Here is a 21,678-nt window from a genome sequence, read left to right as displayed (position 1 = left end):
TAAAAATAGTTTATATTTTTATCTTTAAAATGACACAAAAACGATTAAAATCGGTTCAGGGGAACCGGAGATATGAATTTTTAAAGAATTATTACTTTTCTAGCGCTTAGAAACAAAAAGCGCCAATCGGGTCATCTGGTTGCACCTCGACCGGGGCAAAGTCAAACTTTCAGGCCGACCGCGATGGAGCCCTGCTCGGCTACAGGTCGCGGGAGGCCTCGGTTAAAAAGTTACCTTCTGACTTAGTCTTTATTTTGAAGTTTTTCTTCACCGGGACGAACCTGCCAGTTGAATCCGACCTCCTGGAGCCCTTGTCCGGATACGCGATGTGGGTTTCCTCGGTGGAGACTTTTACCTTCGGACTTAGTCGTTTTTTCGAGATGAAAATCCTTCGACCGGGGTAAACCTGGATCTTGATCCGACGTCCATGGAGCCCTTCTCGGATACGATGGCTGGGAGGTCCCGGTCAACTTTTTACGTTCGGACTTAGTCTCTTTTTTGGATGTTTTTCTTTACCGGGACGAACCACGAAGTCAGGCCGGGTCGCGGTTGAGGCAAGCCGGCTAGAATTTCCGCGGCGGGTCGGTCCCTCTCTGGAGCTTTTTTCCAAAAATTCTCAAATCTTTTCCAAACTTCTGGGGCTTCACCCAGATGTTCTTTTAAGGTTCTTTTGGGGTCCACAGCTCACCCCAAGGGTCCAGAAGTTCTGTGATGGTCCTTGGGGGGTGCGGACTTCAACTCCCAGAATGCACCTGGCGCAAACTCCTTTTTGGCCACTGGACAGTGGTCAGCTGGTCGCTTTCTTCAGGAGTTGGTGCAGGGGACTCTGGTTAGCAATTTTTCACCTGTAGCAAACAGGGAGTCCCTCCTTGAACCAGTTGAAGCCAGGCAAAGTCCTTCTTGTGGTGAAGCCCAAGTGTGCAGCTGGTGCAGTCCTTCTGAGTGCAGGGTCCAGGTGCAGGCCAGGGGTCCAGCAGGGCAGTCCTTCTTCTTCTTTAGTTCCTTTCTTGTTGAATTCTGGAGGGGATCTGAGGTGTGGGGGCAGGTCTGCCAGTTTTATCCTTGCTCCTGGGTGAAAAGCAGGGGGGCCCTGGTTCTCCAATCAGGGACAGGGTCGTCCCCCTGTGATGACCACTTCCTGGGAAGTGTGGCAAAAATCGATCCCAGAAGGCAACAGTCTCTAAAAATCCAACATGGATGAATCTGATTTTTGGAGGTTACATCTGGCTGAGCCCACCCACTGGTGTGGCTAAAAATCATAAACACACCCCTCTCCTGCCCTCTCCTAATCTAATCAAGGGGGCACCTAATTGTCTGGGGTTGCAGGATGTGGGGGTGTTGCTGGGTGCTGCAAATGTCCTTCTCTGCCTTTGAAGACCAGTTTGGCAGCCCTCCCCCTTCCTGCCTCACCATCTGCTGAGGGGAGATTCTCTCCCCCAAGCACATTCCTTTGTGTGAAGTCAGGCCACTTCACACCTCATCAAGGTAGCCTGGCAGAAGCTGCTGCAGGCTGGCCAATCAGAGCACAGCAGCAAAAACAATGCAGAGCTGAAATTGGCAACTTTTTAGGTAAAGTCTAAACTTTTTACCTGAACTAGTTATATTAAATCCAACAACTGGAAGTTGTGGGATTTATTACAACAATCAATTTGATACCAAATTCTTGGTATGTAACATTTAAGGAGACTTTAAAATTTAAAATAAAGTCTGCCCATTCTAGCCTATGAAGGCCATTTACTTCAATGAGGGAAAAACGAATTTGGCTGTTTTTACCTCACCAGGGCTTATAAATCTATTTTTATAAAGTCCCTGCTTATAGTTACATGGCACCCAGCCCTAGGGGCACATAGGGCACACCTTAGGGGTGACTTATATGTAAAAATAAGGTAGTTTAAGACTTTGGAAGTACCTTTAATTCCAAAGTCGAATTTGCATATAACTTTAATTTAAAAGCAGCCAGCAAGGCAGGCTTGCTTTTAAAATGACACTGGGCACCTCAGCAGTGCACCTAGGAGTGCACCACCTATGCTGTGGTCCCTAAACCTACATGCCCTACCATATACTAGGGACTTATAGGTAGGTTAACTTAGCCAATTATAATTAGCCTAATTTGCATATCCATTTTACACAGAGCACAGGCCCTGGGACTGGTTAGCAGTACCCAGGGCACCATCAAAGTCAGGAAAACACCAGCAAAAAGAGGAAAATGGGGGCAAAAAGTTATGGGGCCTCTGCAATCAGCCCTGTTTTCTCACACACATTATCTGAAGATGCCGTTGTCCTTCGGCCAACTGAGCGATTACGTCTGCCATTGTGGTCTTTTCCTCCATGGTGACGGTGTTTCCACTAAATCCCACTTCTGACACCACTTGTCACCGTGTGGGGATGGAGGAACCACTCCAGACTGCGTTATTGGATTAAAACGAAGGATTTTTATTGATGATATGGTATATGGTAGAATACAGGTAGGTTCGTTTTCAGTCTTTGTGAAATTGGGCTTTAATTGGTGGGGTGTTCTTGAGGTTCCATTCCTTCACTCGTCTCTCTCTCTCTCTCTGGTTCACAGGTCTTTCCCCGGGAAGCGCATGTGAAGAGAAAAGAATAAGAGCTGTAAGTGATCTTTTAATGTTATCTTGTTTCTTACACAATGGCGCTACGATTCCTGTCTTTCTGTTCCTGGCACTGTTAAGTTACTCTTCTTGTCTCAGGTTAGCCCATACTTGTCTGTTGTTTCCGTACTTATTCTGATTCCTAATCTTTCTGTTTTCCTCTAGTATCCAGCCATTTCTGTGATTGGGTTTCGGCTGGCTCATTTAAAGGTAACCGTAGTCTACGGTGCCTGTTGGTAAGTTCTCTTGTTTCTCCCTCCTCCTCATTTGTTTCCCTCTTTTCCCTTCCTATTTCCCCAGTGCTCGTGCCTTTCAGTTTCCTTAGTGTTTGTCTATTCCCCCTCCCCGTATCCCCGTGCCCCTTCGTCACTCCACTCCGTTCTCTCTCTTATTTACAGTCTCTCAGGGACGTAGTCCCACGCACCTGAATGGCCACGCTTCTCCTGGAGCGTGGCGGGATGCTGCAGTTTGTCCTCCCGGTCGCCTGGAACAGGGTCGTCTTGGAATCGCCTCTCAGTGACTCTTCCGATACCCAGAGGGTACCTCCGCTGCTGGTTCACAGTCGAGCTCTGCTCCTCGTCTCTCTCCTTCCCGCCTCTGAACACCGAAAGTGCTGACACAGGTTCCTTTGACCGACTGGCGTCCCGCCACTGCGGAACGATTGACCAATCACAGGCAGCAGGACCAGGAAGCTTCGGGCCAGCAGTGGCAGAGTCAGAACAAGTGATAGCCATGTGCGGGCGCGCAGGCTCTAGCCTGTCACACTCCCCCAAAATGCTGTGCATTCGTATGTAGTGCCATCACGGTTGTGCAACATCTTGAGCAGAATTTAACAAAAATACGTGGTAAAGGATTATATATGATGAGAACTATGTAAAGCTACTCTGAGGTACATCGGCCACATGAAGATACTGGTAGAATCCAAAATATATGTGAGTGAAGTGCAGGACAGCTAAGTCTTACATACATGTACCCTAACATTAGTTTCATGTGCAGAATCCCATTTACATGTTAGCAAATGTGCAGCAATGAGGGTGAATTAGGTGCATATCTATGGCTTGTACTATATATGTCAGAAGTGCTACGCATCCTCTACAGATGTTAGGTGTCAGGTGATATACAATGTGTTAAAAATGTGTGCATACTGCATAACACACAGTATAATGTCTTCTCTCAACATAGGTATCCTGCCATGAGGAGATTGAGAAAATCACCAGTGGACCGTCCACTAGTAGACCTGGAATTCATGGAGGAAAAGCAATGTCATCCAGACATATTGTCTGAATCGTCATACCATCATGGATCTTTGTAGTCAGGTGGAGCCAGATCTGATGCCTGCCATTTGCAATTCCTATGGCATACCTCCCATTGTTCAAGTCTTGTCAGTACACTTTCTGGCCACAGGGTCCTTTCAGAATGCTGTCAGGGATGTCTCAGCCCATGTTCAGTCTGGTGCCGAAGGATGTACTGTATGTATTTTTGAAACACCTGTACAGCTACATCAGGTTTCCCCAAAGAGCAGATTTTGCCTATGTGAAGGCAGACTTTTATGAGAAGTCATGGATGGCACCCATGTCGCCCTGGTCCCTCCCAGTGCCAGTGACCAGGTGTATAGGAACAGGATGAACTACCATTCAATCAACGTACAGGTGGTGTGTCTGGCAGACCAGTACATCTCACAAGTTACAGCCACGTTTCCAGGATCTGTGCATGATTCCTACAACATGCTGAACAGCAATGTCCCACATCTGATGGCACGACTACCAACATAGAGGGCCTTACTGTTTGGTAAGTTTGCATTGTAGTGTGTGTTTGTGTGTTATGTCTCCTGTCATCACAATGTGGCCAGTCGCAGGAACTATTTCTGAGTTGTTTTACCATTGTGTTCACAAGTGATGCAGGCTATCCAACCCTTCCTTGGCTGTTGACACCAGTGAGGTACTCAGCCATGTCAGGGGAACTCCATTACAATGAGGCCTACAGGAGGACAAGGCAGGTAATCAAGTGAACATTTGGTTTCCTGAAGGCAAGATTCAGGTGCCTGGACCGTTCTGGAGGAACTCTCCAAGGTATGCCAAGTAATCGTTGCCTGCTGCATGCTCCACAATCTAGTCCTGAGATGTCAGATACCATTGATAGCAGATGAGGGGGAGGCTGGAAATACAAATATGGCAAGTGATAAAGAGCCAGAGGAAGAACAAGCAGGTGACTCTAGGGCAGATCTCATCAATCAGTACTTCCACTGACATACACATCTGTGAAGTGGACCTTTTTGATGTTTTGAATGTGCACAACTTGAAGTAGATGGCTGCCATTACACCTCCTGACTTGGTTCATTAGTGGGGTGACATGAGCTCCAATGCCTATATGTGAGTTGCAAATGCAGACTGATAGATTGTAAAGTATACAGTACAATTTGGTGTGCTATATCATGTATTGTTGTTACATCTCATCCTAACATACACTTCCATAATGGACTACTCAGTATTGAAGTATGTTTCTTGCATTCTCCTATCCTCTTTTACTTCCACTCACTGAAATTGCGTTTTCATGTTTGCCTCTGCAACCTAAGCTTGGGGTATTCATTGTCAGTAGCCAGTGGTAATTGCTGACAGACACAAGAGTTGTACCTGACAGATAGCTGGTAAAATGGATATAGTTACAGTGGGATGGTACCTTGTTAGCACTTCCTTCATACAGGTGGGGGTGTGAATGATTAGTCCTTTCCTATTACAAGTGGGGTGGGGTGTGTGAAATGGTGTATTACGTGCTAGTTGAAGTTTGTGGCCCATGTGTGATGATTGGATCATGGGCTCTGGCTTCACAATAGGTGGGGTACTTTGTGATGACCAGGGGACCCAGCTGTGTTTGTATTCTGACGTTGCTGTCCAAGGGGGCAGGTAACTGTATACTGACAAAGGTGAGTGACAATCCTACAAGTATGGAGCCTATGTTAGTGTAAGGTTAAAGTACTGGGTTCCTCAGTGATGTTCTTTGTTTTTTCCATGGGATATGTGATCATGTAGTTATGGTAGAGGTATGTGAAAAGCCTGTACCTGGTGATACATAAGTCCAGTCTGGGTGCCCCTGCTTTGTAGGTAGTTTACCATGGACATGACTTCTATTTTCTGTATAATTGCATTGTATGCCACCATGCCTTCTGTCCTGATGGTACTCTCTGTCATGCTCTATACTACTGTGTTGCTCTGGCTGGATTTCAACCTCTCTGATATCTGCCCTGTGACATTTCTGTTGTCATGTGTCTCCTGCTGAGGGAGCCTCCATCTGATGACCATTACACTGGCTGTTCGATGCAGGAGGGCATGACCAGACCACATTTGGCAAGCATGACAACTGTTGATGTATTATAAAAGGCACATATACAGTAACTGTGTTCAGTTGGGATTTATTGTGCATATCAGAATACTAGTAGTCAAAATAAAAGTGCACAAATGAAAAATATGGTCATGAGTGTGGTCATGGAAGATGGAATCATCAGAGTAGTGCTACACCCGTTGGTTACACAAGTCCAGTGTCCTTGTACCATGGGAAAATGGAGTTATGTTACAGAGCAGTCTACAGGGTGTCTCAGTGGCACACAAGGGTGACATGTCAGGAGAGGTTCGCTTCATGGGAGTGGATTTGGTCTTGGCATCTGCTCCAGCCAGATGTCTGGGTGGACGTCCACATTTGCGGGGGTTCTTCAGCTATAGAGGAAGGGGTGTCTGAGGCATGTGGTTCCCCTGGCTGGGCCTCCATTCCACTAGCTGCCACAGATGTAGATGTGGCAGATGTTACGTTGATAGTAGAAGGGGCCTGATGGTGTGTAGAGAAACCAATCAGAGTGGTGTTGATGCCCCTCAGCACCCCTGTAATGGAAGCCATGTGGGCATTTTGTGCCTGCCACTGTTGTGTGACTTCCTGGTGGTATTCCCTCTGCAGCCTTTGATTTTTTCCCAGCATGGTGATTATGTGGCCCATCCTGTCCTGGGAACATTGGTATGCTCCCAGGACTTGGGAGATAGTTTCTTGGTCAGTGGAGCCCCTTTGAGACCACATCCTCTGGCCCACAGCATCCCTCCCACACCCTACCCCTAGGTGCCTGTGCCCAGTGGTAGCAGGCCCTTCATTGTGAGGGATGTTAAGGTTTGACTCAGGTCCCTGTGCTGTGAGGCACACAATTGATTGAACAGTCTTTGGAACACAGGTTTGGGGACAAATGGTTGCCTGTGATGTAGATGCACCAGTGGTGGGTGGTTGATGTGGGCAGGGTGAGGCAGGGAGTTGTTGACTGACCAGGTGTCCCAGATAGGCCAGTTGTTCATCATTGTCCGAACATCCAGGCATGTTGTCATCACTGGGTCCTTCATCCTGAGGGGGGCTGGCAGTCTCAGGTATCCTCTCAACGGTGGCAATGACAGGATTGCCTGTGAAGGGAACGAGACACAGAGTTCTAGTTAGAATGTATGTTTGGTTGCCTCTTTGTGAGATGCAGACAATTGCGTTACATGATTTCCTGGAATGACACTGACAGATACTGCACAGCATACCTTTGGAGCCAGATCTGATGCCTGCCATTTGCAATTCCTATGGCATACCTCCCATTGTTCAAGTCTTGTCAGTACACTTCCTGGCCACAGGGTCCTTTCAGAATGCTGTCAGGGATGTCTCAGCCCATGTTCAGTCTGGTGCCAAAGGATGTACTGTATGTATTTTTGAAACACCTGTACAGCTACATCAGGTTTCCCCAAAGAGCAGATTTTGCCTATGTGAATGCAGACTTTTATGAGAAGTCATTCATGGCACCCATGTCGCCCTGGTCCCTCCCAGTGCCAGTGAACAGGTGAAGTACATACAACTCTGTGACTTGATTTCCATACTCCATGTTGGGAGTTGTCATATAAATTTGGTACAGATTGCACTGCAGATGGGTTGTGGTTATGTCTAATAATTGACATGACTGTTCACCTCTATTACCTAGTGAACAGTCAGGCTTGCTAGATGTCACACATTAAAGCTGCACAATGGTTTCCTAGTGGGAGCACAGTATGTGAATATGCAATGGTACTTTCCAACCCAGGTCAGTTCATTTCTGGCTTTGGATATTTGATCTGTGGCCATTAGGAATGGTCATTCAACTGAAGCTGTGTTTTACTTTGTTTGCTATTGTGAATGTGCCACTGCCTTGTTGTCGTTGGCATGTACTGGTCCTGACTAGAACAATCTAGATAGTGTAGCTAGTACTTTAGTTGTACATGCATTACATGTGATGTGTTGTACACATTACAGTTTTTCACAATGATGGCTTAGTGAATTCTGGGAGTCGCAGTAATATGATGAGTCATTTGTTAATGTGCGATTGCCAAGGGCTGTAAGGGCAGTTGAGCTGAGTGGAGTGGTGGCATGCAGCAGAGGAGCATTAGGTGATTAGGTGGGAGGTGTAGTAGGACATTTTGTTAATTAGGCAGTATTTGGGTGGTGAGGAAGCATGCAGGACAAGACACATGTGTGACATGACTGTTGTCCGTACTTCTGAGACTCCAGTCCCCAGGTATTCCAGTCAGGATGTTCCACCTCTTCCTGATGTCCTCTCTTGTGCGTGGATGGCTGCCTACTGAGATGATCCTGTTGACTTTCCTTTGCCAGAACTCCATTTTCCTGAAAATCGATGTTTGTTAGACCTATGCTTCAAATAGTTGTGACTCTACCCTTACAATTTCATCCACCATGACCCTCAACTCATTGTCAGTAAAACATGGGTGTTTTTGTGGGGACATGGTAGAGGTTGAATAGACAGTGTGTGGGGGGTGTTGTGAGTGTAAGGGTGCAGTGTTGGGTAATTGGTGAGGTGTGGGTGCTGCGCCGTGAGAGTGAGATGGTAGTTGTGAATTGTGTGTGCTAGTGATGAGTGTATTGTGTTAGTTGTGCTGATGTGGGTGTGTGCTGAGTGTGAGGTATGTGTGCCTATTATGTAAAGGTGCTATATATATAATTATGCCTACTGTCTGGGTATCTGAATGGCATTTTTGTTGAAAAGGATTGTGGGTTGTGTAGTGGTGTGTAATATAGTGCAGTAAGTTGGTGTGTCGGGTGTGTGGATGTGTGTCAGGTGTGGGGTATTCATCTATCCAATATGGTGTCCTAACTGATGTGAGTTCTGATTGCAGTGGTTGCACCGCCAATGGTTTTAGGCCAGGGAAGAACCGCTGTAGTAATTTGTGGCTCGTAATCTGGTGGGTGGATTTTTGTCAGGCTGGTGGTGCTGGTGGTGGGACCACCTCTTTCCAGCCCTCCAGTGTCTTGGCGGTTTCGTATTTTTGGCTGAATTTTGGTGGTCTTCACAGTGTGGCTTTTAACACGGCGGTCAGATTACCGCCAACATGGTGATCTTTTGGCAGTCGCCACTGCAGCAGTTTTCCCAAAAACTGTCAAACTCGGAATGAGGTCCTTAGCCTCTGAATAGGGATCTGCCCCATTAGGTTGATAAATGAGTCATGGCGTTGAGCATCATAATAATTAAAGGCAGACAGATAAATAAAAAACAGATGAGGTGACAACTCCAAAAAAAAAATTACTGTTCTAGAATGTTAAAGATGGAGAGGCAGCACTTACCAAATATGGTGATTAAAGTATGACGATATTCCATAATGTTTATTTTCCTTAGGCTACTTTTACAGGGTGAACATAACCCTAAGTGATAACTAAGTGCTGCGTAATAAAACCAGGTTTACAGTGTAATGTTACTATTCCAGTAAACTGAGGTACATTGATAAAGAGCAACAAGGAGCAGAGGATGTCAATATATAGCATACAATAGGGAGAGATAAAGGGCATAGGCCTGGGAGCTCATCATGTAGGATGTGTTTCATATTGCAATATGAGAGGGTCTTACATTATTTCCAAACGTGTTCGCAAGATTGGGGGAATCTTTAGATCTGTATGGCACCAGTATATAGTGGCCGAAATATTATCTGGCAAAATATTGTGTCCTAAATATAATTTACAAAAAAAATTGCCCCACTGGAGCTGATAATAGGAAATCTGCACCAATGGAGCCACATTGTTTATAAACAATATTTATCCCACATTATTTATGTCAAATGATATTTTTGTTCTTGATGTTCTGACATACCACCTTCAAGATCAATGGTAGAATAGATCCTGGCAGAGTAGATTAAGACACCTTGTTTCCTGATCCTTGGTTTGTTTACTTCCTGGATGCCCCTTTGGCTTTGATCACAACAGCATCAGCCTGGAGGAAGTCATTCATTGAAACCAGGATAATGTCTGATAGGTTGTTTAGATGTGTGTTGCCCCACTGATGTGAGACAGGGCTATGGCCTCTCAAGGGCTGATTGGAAGTTGGATGCAAGGTGTCTGATGCTACTGTTGAGGAACCGACAAATTGTAAATTGAAGTCTCTGAGCAATAGAGCCAAAGTTTTTACTGCAAACATTGAGCTAACACCTTTGAATATAGAAATACGTAGTTGTAGAAAGGGGACCCGTGGTGAAGAAATAGGAATAATAACAGACTTTCATGATTCAAAAGAAGATTTTCCAACTATAATTTCTATCTTAATGATGAAGTATATAGTAGGATAGCAAAAATACTGTGGAAAATAAATGTGATGTGTTATCTTCAGTGCTACTTTTAATGAAGCACATCACCCATATGGGTTGAAACATTCACCATATGCTATACCTTTTCACAATTGCACCTCATTTATTGACTTAGCAGTCCACAGTGGCAGAAAAGGAAGGCTACCAAGGATTTAGCAGATGGCTGAATTCTTCCCCTGTTCTTGGATCGAGCTGCTGACAGTTCTGCTTCCCCCACTGATAAATTCATTTTACTATTGATATTTCTAATAAGCTAGGCCCATTTATTGGATTCAAGCGCTTCGGCATTCATTTTACACTGGGCATTGGCCCTTCATTTTTTTGAACAGTTCCATAATTTATTTTACTAACTTTGCATACTAAAAAAACACTAAACTTTATAGAGGAATCTATTGATGTTGGGGTTGTTTGTGTTGAATGGTTCAGGATTTCTACTTTTCTCACAATCTGGTATAGTTCTAGATGGGAGGAATTAGGTTCATGAAAAGAGTGATGTAGTATATTTTTAACTTCTAAAAAGCTCCTGTCTTGCTTCTCCTTGTTGACCTTCAATAGTTGGGTTGTTCATTTTGATCCATGTTTGTCTAATGCATCAAAGATTCATTTTTAGGTCACATATCTTGGGAGTACATTACTTCTAACATTATCTAGACCTTTATATCTCCCTGTGCAAAGAGAGATGCGTTAGTAACATAACACATTTTTAATAGAAAGAACCATCAAGTCCAATATTTCCATCTATTTTAGTTTCCTGACCAGGAATTATGATGTAAAGTTATCCAACGTATGCTTTTTTTTTGGTTTCAGTATTTAAACACTTGGCCAGAAATATTAGCAATAGTTTAATATGGTACCTCTTACAGCTTCTAGGTAATCAGTACATGGCTGGTCTACTCATCTTTAATTCCCTTTAGATCCTAGATTTGTAGATCATTAACTTCACCTGGTGAAACACTGTCCTGGCTTATCAGTGGGACTTTGCACCAATTGCGTGTATCTTGAGACTGCCAGCAAGGTTTAATTTGAGCCTTGCTCACTGCATCTACTTAGCTGTTAGAACAGGGACACAAACTCAAAAAGAGGGCATTGCGAAAATCTGTCATTGAATTGATTAACTAATGCATAGATTAAAAAAAAGGTAGGTAATTGAAAGAGAAAGTACAGCAGTGATGTATTTTTTTTTACAGTTTGAAATTTCTAATTTTCAAAGCAGAAAATTATGTCACACATTTGTGTGACAATATATTATTTATTTTGCAGTTTTTTTATAGCATACTCTCACTCCGTGCATGTCAGAATACTTCAAGTAAGAACATTTTCATAGAATGCAATTTTGTTTTGATTCAGTTTAAACTACAGAGAACTAGTATTAGATTACAGGTTACCTTTGTGCCAGGTAAGTTTTGTTATAGCAGTTAGATGCATGGGTTGTTCCACAAGAAGCTTCTATGAGCTCCCAGAAGACAGCAGGCAGCAGTGACCTCAACTAATATCGTCATCCTGAGTTTCATGAGTCTTTCTGCAAGAGAACATCACAACATGGTTTTGTCTTATGAAGTCTAGTTTTTTAGTTAGGATCAAGAGGAGTAAGGTGGCCACAATCTATGGGAGACATGATTTATGGCCTCCATTATGGCCTCCTTCATTGTGCTCCTACATTCCAGGCCCATTTGATCTGGTCTAAGTGTTGTGGGGTGATTGCTGGAGATAGTTTGTCATCTGCCCATCACCAGGAACAGTTGACTGTCCTACCCACATTCACCAACCAATGGACTATTCCTATTCATGGTTTTGCAAGCCTGCATACCTGCCCCCACTTAACCAATCATGGGTGTGTGCTTAGACTTTGTATGTGAGTCTTTTTGTTTAACCCCTTAGCTGCTGGGCCGTCCCCCCCTCCCCAGTGCTGAGCCCTTTTTTGGCTATTTGGGGTAGTTCACGCTTAGGCCTTCATAACTTTTTGTCCACATAAGCTATCCACGCCAAATTTGCGTCCTTTTTTTCCAACATCCTAAGCATTCTAATGGTACCCAGAGTTTGTGATTTCCCCTGGAGGAGACCAAGAAAGTAGCCAAAATACAGTAAAAATTTAGTGTTTTCCAAAAAAATGGGAAAAAAGGGCTGCCGAAGAAGGCTTGTGGTTTTTTCCCTGAAAATGGCATCAACAAAGGGTTTCTGGTGCTAAAATCACCATCTTCCCACCTTTTCGGAACGGGCAGACTTGAATCAGAAAACCACAAATTTGGCATTTTACTGGGACTGACCCCATTTGTACTATTTTTGGTGGTTTCGGCCTCCTTACAGTGAGTGACAGGAATGGGTGTGAAACCAATGCTGGATCCTGGAAAGCTAAACATTTCTGAAAAGTAGACTAAATTCTGAATTCAGCAAGGGGTCATTTGTGTAGATCCTACAAGGTGTTCCTACAGAAAATAACAGCTGAAATAATAAAATATTGAAATTGAGCTGAAAACAACAGCCATTTTTCTTTATGTTTTACTCTGTAAGCTTTTCCTGCAAATATACCGTTATGTCTGCCGGACTCTTCTGGTTGCGGGGATATATAGGGCTTGTAGGTTCATCAAGAACCCTAGGTACCCAGAGCCAATAAATGAGCTGCACTCTGCAGCTGGTTTTCATTCTATACTGGGTATACAGCAATTCATTTGCTGAGATATGAAGAGTGAAAAATAGGTATCAAGAAACCTTTGCATTTCCAAAATGGGCTCAAGATAAGGTTTTGAGGAGCAGTGGTTATTTGCACATCTCTGAATTCCGGGGTGCCCATACTAGCATGTGAATTGCAGGGCATTTCTCAAATAGACTTTTTTTTACACACTCTCTTATGTTTGGAAGGAAATAATGTAGAGAAAGATAAGGGGCAATAACACTTGTTTTGCTATTCTATGTTCCCCAAAGTCTCCCGATAAAAATGATACCTCACTTGTGTGGGTAGGCCTAGCGCCTGCGACAGGAAATGCCCCAAAACACAACGTGGACACATCCCATTTTTTGACAGAAAACAGAGCTGTTTTTTGCAATGTGCCTACCTGTAGATTTTGGCCTCTAGCTCAGCCGGCACCTAGGGAAACCTACCAAACCTGTGCATTTTTGAAAACTAGAGACCTAGGGGAATCCAAGATGGGGTTACTTGTGGGGCTCTGATCAGGTTCTGTTACCCAGAATCCTTTCCAAACCTCAAAATGTGGCTAAAAAAACAAGTTTTCCTCACATTTCGGTGACAGAAAGTTCTGGAATCTGAGGGGAGCCACAAATGTCCTTCTACCCAGCGTTCCCCCAAGTCTCCCGATACAAATGTGTAGGAACTCAAGTGGGGTAGTGTTTTTATCAGGACAGGTGAGGAATCACTGGGTAGTAGGAATTTTGTGGATCCCAGCATATTCCTGTAGTTTGTGTGACAGAAATGCGAGAAAAATTGAGTTTTTATTCAACATTTCAGCTTTGCAGGGTATTCTGGGTAAGAAAATTTTGGGGAATCCACACAAGTCACACCTCTGTGGACTCCCCCGAATGTCTAGTTTCCAGAAATGTTTGGGTTTAGTGTGTTTCTCTATATGGCCGCCGAACCCAGGACCAAAAACACAGGTGCCTGCCTTACAAAACCAGTTTGTTTTGCGACAGATAATTTTGATGTCTCCACAATACGATTTGGGCGGTGGAATTTGGGTCTGAACTCAATTGGGGAGCTCCCAAGAGAGCACTCTCTCTCTCTGCTTGCCGCCACATTCACCTGCTCTCTGGGTTGGGCTAACCCACTATTACCCAGTTGCACAGACTGCTTGCGAAGGGACATCAGGACTGTCCTCATCACCTCCCTCATAATGTACTGGAAGAGGAGTTATCGAATGGGACTCCTCTGACTGAAAAATCACTCCCAGAGTCTGCGCCATTGTCCTATCCCTCAGATGCTGTCTCAGTATCTGATGTCTCAGTCTCTGATCCTATGTCAGAGCTGTCCTCTATAACCCGAGTGACGGCAGCACTCATCCATCAAGATGCCATCTCTGCTATTGGCTAAACTGTTGCTCTAAAACACTAGCCTACGTAGACAGTCACAAAATCGATGGTGTGTGTGAGATTCGTGCAACAGTAGAGGCCACCTTACCTGCGCTTCTTCCCTCAATCGGCACGTTCTTTCAAGACACTCAAAAAACACCTTGTCACAAACCATTCGTCACAGTCTTTAGCACCTCCTGTGCCCAGTCCAACAATCATTATTGGTGCTCCCACTCCCTCCTCCTCGGATTCACTCATTACCACCCAGCAAAAGTGCCCTTCATCTCTCCATAGCCGCCCTCCACCTCGCACATACATTTCATTTGTATTATAGCGCAGGTAATGGCTGACTTTACTAATGTACTCGGCTATTTACATAAAATACAGATTTGCTCTTTGCAGTAGGCATATAAACCTTCTGCGCTTCTTTATGGCACTAAAACTGCCACTAGACAAGTCTGACCCTTTTGTAGCAGAAACATAATCACAATACTTACTTGACTTTTTTATTGCTGCCTAAACGCTACAGTTGAAAAGCGTCAGTTGAAGAATGTGCATTGCTTTGAAGACGCAAGCTGCAACTGCAAGACAACTGGTGGCAAATATATATATATATATATATATATATATATATATATATATATATATATCACTTTTATATGTGGGTCTTGTTTTCCTGGGGGCCGATCGCAGCCCCCAGGGAAACCACACACATATTGACAAAAGTGATATATATATATATATATATAGTTCTATCTCTCTATATATATCTATCTACATAGATATATCTATAGATAGATCTATATATAATATATATATATATATACATATATCTATATATATATCTATAGATCTATCTATAGATATATCCATGTACATAGATATATCTACATAGATATATCTATATATATAGATCTATAAATGTATTTATATATATATATATATATTTTTTTTTAGTTGTTGTATGGTTTCTTTGGGGGGCAAAATGGCCCCCAGGGAAACCCTACAACAACTAAAAAAATATTGCCCCCACAGGCGGTCGCCCTGCCCACGGGCGACCCCCTGTCCATTTATTTTTCTTTAAAAAAAAAAAAATTATAAATTAATTTAGCCCGGGGGGGGGGGGCACCTACCTTTAAAAAAAAAAAAAATGCTCCCGGGGGGGGGTGGGGGGGAGAGGGGTGTCCCGTTTTCAGAGGGGGCCGAACCCCCCAAGTGAAATCCCTGGTGTCTAGTGGTGTTTCCTGGCCCCCGATCGCAGCAGGAACACTTTCTGAAGGCCTCGTAAGAAAGAGGAGACTCTCCCCTTTCTTACGAGGCCTTCCCGAATGTGGGGAAGGCCGTTTGTGGCCGTTTTCCCCATCGGAGCAGGAAGCGGGCGCAAGGCCGCTTCCTGCTCCGATGGGAAATCCACATAGTAACGTCAGCGCGCCTCGCGGCGCGCAGACATCACAAAGGGGCGGGTGGGGGCCAGGGGGAGACACGGAAGAGCTTCCGTGTCTCCCAGGGATCAAAAAAATAAAAATAATCCTCGGGTGCGACGCACCCGAGGATTTATTAACCCCCTCCCTGGTGTCGGCCACTGGTCGTGACCCGCACCAGGGAGGTAGTGTGGGCGTCAGCCAGTGGCCGACGCCCGCACTTAAGACATTAAATGGGTCTACTGTCTATGTACCAGTTCACAGAAGTTTAGCAATGGTGGAGGTATACCATTTTTGAATCTCTTATACAAGCAAGTCTTTTCTTGCCTTGGGAATGACTAAGAAATCTACTGATCTCAGTCTTCAAAGTCTCAATAAAGGGCCATAACTTTGAATTTAATAATATCCTGGTGTATGCTCTGTATGCAATGAGTATAAGATGATTTGTGTGATAAACCTGTTTGGCTCTGTGCGACCAATGGTTTGCTCTTATAGTAAGGTACAGATTGGAAGCTGGGTAAATGCCTCCCAGATGAACAGTGTATCACTGGCATTTTTTAAAGATTTTGTGAAACACCAGGTGCATATTCACCAAGGTGTTGTGTAGGGGCTGCTTCACTGTTATGGCACAGCCAACACAAAATCCTTTTTGGTAATTGCTAAGCAATTCAAAGCCACTTTGCATAGTTCTACATAGTTTAATTAATACAAAGTAATGCAAGGCAGTGCATAGCACTGACTTAAGTTACTTTGCACCAGGGAGGTGTCCGATCGGTGGAGCATGGGCGTTCCCATGCATTCACCCATGGATTTTGATACAGTCCAAGATTACACAGATGAGTAGCCCTGGGATTGCCTCAAAAAGCTATTCCTCCCTGAAGCAGGCATAACAAGAAGAAATATCTTTATTTCTCTTTTAATACTTCCTCTTTCTATGCTTGCTGCATTCTGCAGCACACATAGAGCACGGAAATTGCTTCTAAGGACTGTTTTAGTGATGGAAGATATCCTCTTCAACACAAAAACAATTATGTCTGTAACGCAGACAAGCTTGCTCCCTAGTGTGAGGGCGCCTGCATTAGTGCTAGACAGCACACAGTGTGACAGTGCTAGGAGACAGCAGAAATGCACCATATTGTAGTAGATATGCCACAAGAGTTGCCTGAATTGTTAGTATATATGCCACCAGAAGTTAACTTGTGGGAGAATGGAGACCGGGTTCCCAATAAGAAAATTGCAGTGGCCTTTCAGCAGTGACTTGCCTAATTGTTCTCTCCTGTGCACTCGCATTTGAAAAGATAGAAGCTACTCGGAGGTGGAGATATCAGTCTCTTATGTAGGTGCAGGGTGACCCATTCAGTTAGGGTCTGCCTTTGTCTCTCCCAGTGGTGTGAGTTCGAAAAGATAATGGCTATCAATTGCAAAGAATTCACTGCTCATTGTGCTTTAGTTTTAGATACTCTGCCTTGAGACACGCCTCACCACTTGCTGTGTGAGACCATCACCAAACACTGGTTCTGTTCTAAAGTGTGGAAGATACATGGACTAAGGACCTCTAACCGGTTACAGGGCAGTATCAATGGGATCAACATACCCTGTCTAGAAAAAGACAATAAACAAAATCTTGAAACTTCCTCAAACAGCCCCAGGATTTCTTATTGCCCAAAGAGGTGATGCTCTGCGCAGATTGTGAAGGAAAGTCTTGGGATCCAGAGCCGGTGTCACTGACAGACAGTCTCCCAGAGGTGATGGAAGCTCAACTAGAAGACTTCAACTACCTTTGGAAGGAAAGCTGCAGTCTGCCTTGGACAGAAGTCCATCTGGACTGTTTAGAGAGGAGAGGAGAGAAGAGAGCACATTTTCTTTTTCGAATGGCTTCACACCACTCTGAGTCAATAATTTTTCAGTGTTTTGAGGTGCGATGTCATACCGATTCAGTATTTGGAACAGACACATACAACACACCCTTTCCAAGTAGTGAATCAGCATGTAGCTGCAATTTCATTTTAGGAGATGGTAAAAGTTTGTGGACTCCTAAAATGTGATTGGTACTTTAAAAAAAACTACTTTTACAGTCACAAACTCAGACACTAGTGTGTTTGCAGCCCCAAAAAGGCTTTTAATGTCTGACTGCTAATATATTGATCTTTTCTTCTGGAACTGTGGTAGATTGAGAAGAATGGGGACTGAAGCCCTCAAGGGTGGAGAAAAATAAAAGGATGACTACAATGAGCATAGGGTGAAAGTGTGTGAGACACAGAGAGAGTGCAGAGGTGAAGATGGGCATGTGAGACATGGAGAGAAAGAGCTTGAAAATAGCTGAGTGGAAAATGCAGTAAAGGCACTTTACCTTTTATTACTCTCTATGCTTTTGAGTCAGATAGTGCATGTTAAGAAGGGTGGGTACAGCAACAAATGTGGTGGTTTAAAGTTGAGGGAGGAAGTATCCTGCACATTGTACATAGACTCTGTAATACCTACAAACCTGCCCTTTCAAGTAAATTTGCCATCTCATAATTTCTACCACACTGGTGGAAGTTTCACATTCATAAGTACCATTTGCCAATTCAATATTGTAATGCAAAATGCAAATTTTTCTGCACCTAATTTGAAAATGTGGGGCCAACTGCAGGTTGACCGGTGTCCCTCTACCCAAATTTATTTTATAGTGTGCAGAAACACCAGACCTAATTTTACCATGTGCAAATACCCAGCCAGTAAATGTATCCACAAGTCCATATTTAGGCAACACTCCTATCCACTGAGCCTATACTGCATCCAACACCCTCCACACCCTTAATCACTGACCCACTACCCGAATCGGCCCCCCACTCCATTTAACACTTGCTATTAGCAAGTGGTAAATGGAAGCCTAAAGGTCCTTAATTGTGGATAACTATGTGGAAAAAGACCAGATATTTCAGAGTCTCTATGACAACTCTTCATTCTAGGAACTTGAAGTCATTATTGTGTGGTTCAAAGGTGCAACTACCAGCTAGTATGGTGATTCCAGCTCCAGAAATGTTAGCACCCTTCTACTGTGCAACTTGTAATCTTCCTCTAATGCCTAGATTTACTAAGATTTAATGTTGGGGTTGGGCCATTTTTGTGGCAAAGCCCAGACATAAAATCCATGCAGGAATGTACCAAGCAGCTCAAATCAACATTTGCATGGGATTTTATCTAAAAAGTAATGCAACACTTTCCATAGGTCTGTTTGTGTTACCTTATATCTGGGGGACTTTACATGGGTGGACCATGGGCGTTCTCATGCACCTACAAATGTATTTTGGTGCAAACCCATATTTACTAATATCAGTAAACATGGGTTTGTACCAAAATGTTGAGCTTACCCGATGCTGGTATCACAAGAAGAAATATCTTTGTTTCTCCTCATTACCTCCCTCCACTTTGCATGTGTGCAGCATTCTACAAAAGATATACAAAGAGGAATAAGCCTCTAAGAATGATTTTTGGGCAACATATCACTTACTGCACAAAAACATTCTTACCACAATGCAGGCACACTTGCATTGTGGCACTAGGGTGCCTGCATTGGCACTAGGCAGCCAGAAGTGTGCCGGTGACACGAGAGAGAAGAACTGTGTCAAATTTTAGAAGATATGGTGCATTTCTGCTCCCTCCCTTGCACGCAACACAGCACAGCAAATTATCTTGCTGCATTGGTTGCATGAGTTTAGCAAATCTGGCCCTAAGTGCACAAATAATTTGTGAATTGTTTGCTTACTCATTTCATTGTTATTATAAGAGCTTTAAATGGGAACATTGCTGGTACTCACTAGCCAAAGTACCTGTTTGCTCCTGACAAGTGACTGTACTCTCCTATTAAATGTATTGCACTAGTACTAGGAAGTGCAGGTAATCGTACTCAGTACCTGACAGTACCTGTCTATTTAAAGCACCACTTTATAATTTGAAATCTATCACTGGAATGACACAATTCACCTACAAGTGGCCTTTCCTTTAAAGTTCACGCATGATTTAATATGTGTTTTCCTGTCTGGTAGAGGAGTAAATCTAAAAGTTATGTACCTGTATTCATGATGGGAAGGAGAGCAGATGTACTTTGGGGAACATATGTACACCCTGTTTGCCCTGAATTTGCATCATTTTTTTACGCAAATTCGGTGCAAATTTAACTCCATATTTATATTTTGACGCTAGACACGTCTACCATCAACATATTGGAGTTAGCACCATTTTTTGATGCGTGAACCTACCATGCGTCAATGAGATGCAAGGTAGGCATTCCATCTAAAAAATGGTGCTATTCCCCTAAGCCCCGTATTTATACCCCATGCTAAAATGGCTGACGGGTGGGAGAAGGGGCTTTGGACCATTATTTACCGCCTGGGTCAGACCAGGCGTTAGGGGACCTGTGGGCCCATTTCCACGGTTAAACAGCATGGCATGGGTCCACAGGTTACCTCCCAAAGCCCCAGGAATACCCCTACCACACCAGAGGGACACCAGAGGATGGGAAACCACATCCCAGGTAAGTAGGGTAAGTATTGGTAAGAATGGTTTTAATTTTTTTTTAAATGCTATCGGGGGCCCTAACTTGGGGCCCCCTGCATGGCACAGGATGCAATGGCCATGCCCAGAGGACACTTGTTCCCTGTGCTGGCCATTGGGATGGTGGGCATGACTCTTCCTAAGACAGGAGTCATATTTTGGGTGGTTGTGCGTCAGGAGATGGCGCTAGTCTGGTTAGAGGCATTTTTTTGCCTCTAACCAGGCTAGCGTCATTTTTTGACGCACAAACCCCTCCTTCCCTACCGACATCCCCACCCAGCTAGCGTCTTTTTTTAAGACGCTAACCCAAGTTTAGCACCGGCTTGCGCCATTACTTTACTATGGCGCCCGACTGGTGCTGTGGAATGGCGCAAACCGGTGCTATAATTTTTGCAGCAAAACTGCATTTGCGCAGTTTTGCTGCAAAAAGTATAAATCTGGGCCTTTGTTTCTTAAATCCAGACAGGCGCAAGCGGAAACAGGTGTTCTGTAAAATAAAGCAATTTTGTGCTGGCTGAAGAGTTTTCATGCATGTTGAGTATTTACAGGGTTCCCTGAAGGTACACACATTACATTCGCACTAATCTAAGATCACTGCAAGTTAATGTGGTGTATAGGGTGACAATTGCTAATGAACATTTAGTGAATTATTCAAGTGCACTAATTGTGCCAAATACGTTTTGAAGATAATTCTGCCATCTATATACGTTTTTCTGAATATAGCCCACGCTTAACAGAATGTGTCCTACTGAAGCATAAGGTCAACACATCCCTGTAACAGACTACGTGATAAAATGACAATAACTACTTATCAACATCTGGAGATTGGCCTATTGGCTTACTGTAAAATATAAATTGATTACTTGGCAAGTAAAACAAGAGCAAGGTAGATATATTTTGTGGTTATAAGAACTATCCACACTAGCTTCTAGCGAAAACATTTATTACAAGCTTACTAACAACTTGGCGAAATTTCACAATTTGTAGGACGATGTCTGAAGTTTTGTGACACTGCATAGTTCTGAAACTGATGTTACTAGAATACAGAATGTTTAGGATTTCCTTTCTATCTTGTTCATCAACAATTATTATTTACATTCCACCTTCATTTAGGATATATAACTTGATAAGCTAAACTACATATTCATGATCATTAATAAAAACAAGTACGTCATTATTAATGTTATAGAATACATGTTGTTAAAGAGAAATGATATTTGTAAAGCCTATGTTCATATTTATGGTATTGCTGAAATTATAATAATGCTAATTAAAAATAACGAAAAAAGACGTGGATAGGCACTACGAATTCTGAGAAGGAGAGTGTAAATTCTCCAGCCCTCAACGACTCTATGGTAGTGTTTGAATGAACAACTTTTTAAATACGCGGTCACAGTATTTATTTTGTTGATAGTGACACTCTGAATTTTTCATGATGGAAAAGGTGATGGCGGCATTCCTTATGTAGCCACA

The sequence above is a fragment of the Pleurodeles waltl genome, chromosome 5 (assembly GCF_031143425.1).
Source record: "Pleurodeles waltl isolate 20211129_DDA chromosome 5, aPleWal1.hap1.20221129, whole genome shotgun sequence".
Taxonomy (NCBI): Eukaryota; Metazoa; Chordata; class Amphibia; order Caudata; family Salamandridae; genus Pleurodeles; species Pleurodeles waltl.
This window is presented reverse-complemented; position numbering follows the sequence as displayed.